The sequence below is a fragment of the Nicotiana attenuata genome, chromosome 8 (genome assembly GCF_001879085.1).
Source record: "Nicotiana attenuata strain UT chromosome 8, NIATTr2, whole genome shotgun sequence".
Lineage (NCBI taxonomy): Eukaryota > Viridiplantae > Streptophyta > Magnoliopsida > Solanales > Solanaceae > Nicotiana > Nicotiana attenuata.
The window spans coordinates 7,144,927-7,150,954 of NC_031996.1; positions in this window are offsets into that span (position 1 = coordinate 7,144,927).

Genomic DNA, 6,028 nt, shown 5'->3' on the forward strand with positions numbered 1-6,028 from the left:
TATTGCACGAGATCTGGGAACTGATATAGAACCCAATGGTGAAGGAGTGCCCTAACAATGACATGGACTAAGGCGATGATCCAGCAGACTTTTTATAGGGGCATCAACACCACAAATCAGTCATAGTGAACCAATTGGCGTGGGAACTTATGAAACTTTCTTACCAAGAGGCATTGTGACGTACTTGAATGAAATGGCCGACACCTCTTCGGCATGGCAAAAGCGAGCGATGTACCCCAAGGTGACCCACGGTCATTCCATTTGCAACAAGGAGTTGAGTGACCATGGCCAAGCTATTGCCGAACTTACATCACAACAATGAGTCAGTTGCCGAAGGCGCAATTGAACAAGTACAAAACCCGCGCCAAGTCAATGCAAAGGAGAATGTTTCTATGTTAAAAAGGAGGCAAAGAGGCAACAACAACCTCAAGGTAATGGTGAGCAATTTGACAAACACACAATGATAGTCGTGTTACTTCGAACGAGTGGTTTGATGATCAAGTGAGGAATGCCAATATGTCAATAACTACCCAAGGAAATAGAGGAAATCAAGGAATTAACAATGGCGCCCCCAAGGCAATTGGGGCAATCAACAAGGAGCGGCAATTGGAATAACAATAATCAACAACAAGGTGGTAACAATTGGAACAATAACAATCAGAAAACAATTGGGGTAATCAAGGTAATCACCAAGGCAATTGGAACGGGAACAACACCAATTGGACAACAACAATAGCAATCAAGGAGGTGGAATAATGGTGGTAGGGGGCAAGGCTTTCAAAGGCCCCCCATTTTCCAAACAACCAAACAATCCACCCCCCTTTCAGTCACAAGGGCCTAGTTCTTCCGGAAGTGATATGGGACGGATAGAGATGATGTTCGCAGCAGATGATTGAAAGAACCAAGATTCTGACGCACAATTGGCTTCACATAACATGTCTATCCGGAACCTAGAAGTGAAATAGGCAAAATTTCTCAAGCTTTAAATACTCGACCAAAAGGTGTGCTACCAAAAGATACGGTAGTGAACCCGAAGGGGGTAACAATCATGTTGATGGCGGTTACAACTAGGAGTGGAAGAGGCGGTGATGTGCATGCCTCGGATGAGAATCAGGTTGTGAATGATGAAGTTGAGTTGCATGATGATGATGCACCTTTGAATGTTGACAATGTGGTTGAACCAATAGTGACAAATGATGTGCGGATTGATATTGATGATGAGGCCGGGGTAGAGACTCAAGATGCCGTGAACCCGTCTAGGGAACACATTATTGATATACCGAGCCGTGTTACCCAAGGCCAAGCACCCTTGCCTAGACCACCTCCACCATATCCTCCGGCGGTTAGCAAAGCAAAAGAATGACAAGTCAGTTCAAAAATTCATAGACATGATGAAGAGCCTCACAATCAAGCAATGTTCCTTTAGTGAGGCACTTGAACAAATGCCTGGGTACGCAAAATTCATGAAGGATTTAGTCACCAAGAAGCATTCTATGGAGTGTAAAACAATAAAGATGACGCACCAAGTTAGTGCGATTATGCATTCTATGGCCCCGAAACTAGAAGACCCCGGAGCTTTCACTATTCCTTGCACTATCGGGAGTGCGGACTTTGCTATGGCCCTATGTGACTTGGGGGCTAGCATTAATCTGATGCCGTACTCAGCTTCAGACTTTGGGAATCGGGCAACCTAGGCCAACCTCAATGAGACTTCAGAATGGCGGACCGGTCGATGAAGAGGGCCTTTAGGTATAATCGACGATGTGCTTGTCCGGGTGGACAAATTTATATTGCCGGCCGACTTTGTCATATTGGATTGTGAAGTGGATTTCGAAGTGCCTATTATTCTTGGAAAACCTTTCCTAGCTACGGGGAAGGCATTGGTTGATGTGGAAGCAGGGGAGTTAACATTCCGTGTGGGTGATGAGAAGGTGGTATTTCATGTGTGCAAATCAATGAGACAACCCAATAGTACGGAGGTGTGTTCATTTATGGACATTGTTACGGCGGTGATAGTGGATGATACAAGTGCCTTGATTAATGTTGAAGATCCTCTTGAAGCCGTGCTTCTTAACATGGATGTCAATGATGATACCGGTAGAGTGGAGTGCGTGAATGCATTGCATGGAATGGGTTCATATTCATATGAGCCTAGGAAACTATCTTTGGATCTTGAGAATCGAAAAACTCCGCCAACCAAGCCATCAATTGAGGAGCCACCGGTGTTGGAGTTGAAACCACTTCCTCCACACCTCAGGTATGAATTCTTGGGCTCTAATTCTACTCTTCCAGTTATTCTTTCTTCTTGCCTTACTAACTTGCAGGTTGAGGCCACTGTGGAGGTGCTTCAAAAGCGAAAAAGGGCAATAGGATGGACTTTGGCGGACATCAGGGGAATAAGCCCCGCATTTTGCATGCATAAGATCATCTTGGAGGAGGATGCACGACCATCTCTTGAACATCAAAGGAGACTCAACGAGGTGATGCAAGAAGTAGTAAAGAAAGAGGTTATCAAGTGGCTTGATGCCGGTGTGGTTTACCCGATCTCGGATAGTTCACGGACCTCTCCGGTCCAATGTGTGCCAAAGAAGGGTGGAATGACGGTACTGACCAATGCCAACAATGAGTTGATTCCTACTCGGACTGTTACGGGTTGGAGAGTGTGTATGGACTATAGAAAGCTGAATAAGGTGACAAGAAAAGATCATTTCCCACTACCATTCTTGGACCAAATGCTCGATCGTCTTGCGGGCCGGGCCTTTTATTGTTTTCTAGATGGCTACTCGGGGTATAATCAAATTCTCATTGCCTCGGAGGATCAGGAGAAGACAACATTTACATGTCCTTATGGCATGTTCGCTTTCTCGAGAATGCCATTCGGACTATGTAATGCCCCAGCGACCTTCCAAAGATGTATGATGGCAATTTTCACCGACATGGTGGACGATATCTTGGAGGTATTCATGGACGACTTCAGCGTGGTGGGAGATTCATTTGAAGAATGATTGGTGAACTTGGATAGGGTTTTGGGAAGATGTGAAAAAACCAACCTTGTGCTCAACTGGGAGAAATGTCACTTTATGGTGCAAGAGGGAATTGTATTGGGTCACAAAATCTCAAGGCAAGTAATTGAAGTTGATAAGGCAAAAATAGAGGTTATCTCAAGGCTCCCTCCCCCTACTTCTGTCAAAGGGGTGAGGAGTTTTCTTGGTCATGCCGGGTTCTACCGGCGATTCATTAAAGATTTTTCAAAAATTGTGAACCCGCTATGCAAATTGTTAGAGAAGGATGTCAAGTGTATATTTGATGAGAAATGCATGGAGTCTTTTGAGCTATTGAAACACAAGTTGACAACAACTCCTATCATCACCGCACCTAATTGGGATTTGCCTTTTGAACTTATGTGCGATGTGAGTGATATAGCGGTTGGTGCGGTGCTAGGCCAAAGGATCAACAAAATGTACCATGAAGAAATGGGAGAAATGAACTCAAACCACGATTTAAATCAACCTTTCTGCCTCCAAGTGTTCCTCTTCTGCGGAAATAATACCGCTTCCGCGGTCCCGCTTTTGCGGAAAATATTCCGCTTCTGCGGTCCCTGGGCTCCAGCCCATTTTCGCTTCTGTGATAAGCCCACCGCTTTTGTAGATCTGCTTCTGCAGATTTTTGACCGCATAAGCGGTCCCTGCTCCCTTCGCTCCCAACCGCTTCTGCGGTTCTTACCTCGCTTCTGCGGGGCCGCTTCTACGGTCCCATTTCAGCAGAAGCGGAGATACCAGCAACCAGCAGACACCAGCCTTCCCAAAAATTCCATTTTCGATCCGTTAACCACCCGGAATCCACCGGAGGCCCCCGGGACCCCAACCAATCATACCAACCAGTCCCAAAACACATTACGGACTTGCTCGAGGCCTCAAATCACATCAAACAATGCTAAAATCATCATTCGACCTCCAATCCAAGCTTTATGAACCTTGAAATTTCCAAATTCTATTTCTGATGTTTAAACCTATCAAATCATATCTGATTGACCTCAAATTTTGCACACAAGTCATATTTTGCATTACGGACCTACTCCAACTTCCGGAATCGGATTCCGACCCCGATATCAAAAAGTCAACCTCCGGTCAAACTTCTCAAAAACCTTCAAATTTCTATCTTTAGCCAAATAGCTTCAAAATTACCTACGGACCTCCGAATTCACTTCCGATCGCCCTCCCAACTCCAAAATCACCATACGGAGCTATTCCCAGACTTGGAATCCCAAACAGACATCGATAACACTGAAATGCACTTCAAGCCAAACTTAAGAAATTCCTTCTAAAATGCTAACTTCCACATTATGCGCCAAAACGCTCCCGGGTTATCCAAAACCCGATCCGGGCATACGCCCAAGTCCGAAATCATCATACGAACCAGCTGGAACCTTCAGATCCCGATGCCGAGGTCGTTTACTCAAAATTCCAATCCTAGTTCATTCTTTCAACTTTAAGCTTCCGAAATGAGGATTCTCTTCCCAAATCAACTCCGAACTTCCCAAAATTCAATTCCGACCACGCGTACAAGTCATAATACCGGAAATGAAGCTGTTCATGGCCTCTGACTGCTGAACGGAGCGCTAGCACTCGAAACGACCGGTCGGGTCGTTACATTGATTTTACTGACTGTTTGATTGATTCACTTTCCTTATTTTCACAAACTGTGTACCACTGGACTTTTTTCCTTAAATAAACTCCTATGTATTTACCCTCTTTGTGTTACTTTGGATAAGATTAGTCAAATTCTTTCCTTAACTGTCTTGTACCCGTTTGAAATCAGAATCCCTTAACAAAACGGAGACTTTATGTGATTGATTGTAAAACTATTTTTCTTACCTTTTCTTACTTGCCTTCTGCACTATAAAAGGGGACTACCCTTCTGCACTTTCAAGAACACACGATTGAATACTCATTAAGATAACTTCGACTTCAATACTTTTACACACCTTCAGCTTACACTACTCACCTCACACTCTCAATTTCAATACTTTCACATTCCCATATGAGTTTCTTCTGGCTGTTTGCTTGCAATTTGGGCTTTACTACTACTTTTTCTCTGCTTATTTCTGAAACCGGTATGTCCTAATTTAGTCTCAGCCATCACACCAATGTGTTTATTTACAGCTTCTGCAATCCTGTTTACTTTACTGTCCATGCTCATTGATTAATCTGTATATTATTCTCTTTGCACCTGATTTCTGCCGTGCATCCCTATACCCCTATTCCCTCTATGTGTTTGAGTTAAGGTTCAGGCATGGCAGTATCCGAATTGCTGCTCATGTTTGGACCTGATCCTTAATGGATCCTAACTCCCAAACAAATGTGGCTAACAGGCTGGTCAGGGGTGTGCCAGCACTCCTAATTGCTGGGTATGACCACCAGCCTGCCATGGCCTTCCCAGAATCCCCTCTATTACACTTACACTCATTCCTAGTTTCTAAGTTCTGGCCCCTTCTATGAGCCTTGCTTTGGGACCTTGAGTTCCCTCTGAACTTGGACATCTGAGGGCTGGCCCTTCCACACTGCACTTTAATTCAATTCTGCAATTTCTTTGGGTGTAAGCACTGCCCGGAGTTCATGAAGCTCCTGGTAACTCTGACACACCCAAAAATGAGAAAGGCTTTGGAAATCAGATCTTCGAAGTTGGTTTATTTCATGTTTCAGACTTGGAGTCTAAATTAGGCTCTCCTTGGTTGTACTTTAATTTTTGATGTAATTTTACTTTCCTTTATTGATTCTGGGCTGTAATAACTTGTAATAACTTATAGGGGTATATAGTGAAAAGGGGAGGGTCACTCATGTATGTATGTGGGTAGACATCATGTTCTTAGGTGTTTATTCCTGCAATCTCATCTTGCTTTTCATCTATGCATTTCATATAGAAATCTTGCTCATAGTTTTTCACTTATGCATGTCATATAGAAATCCTGTCTATAGTTCTGCACTTATGCATGTCATATAGAAATGCTGTCTATAGTTCTGCACTTATG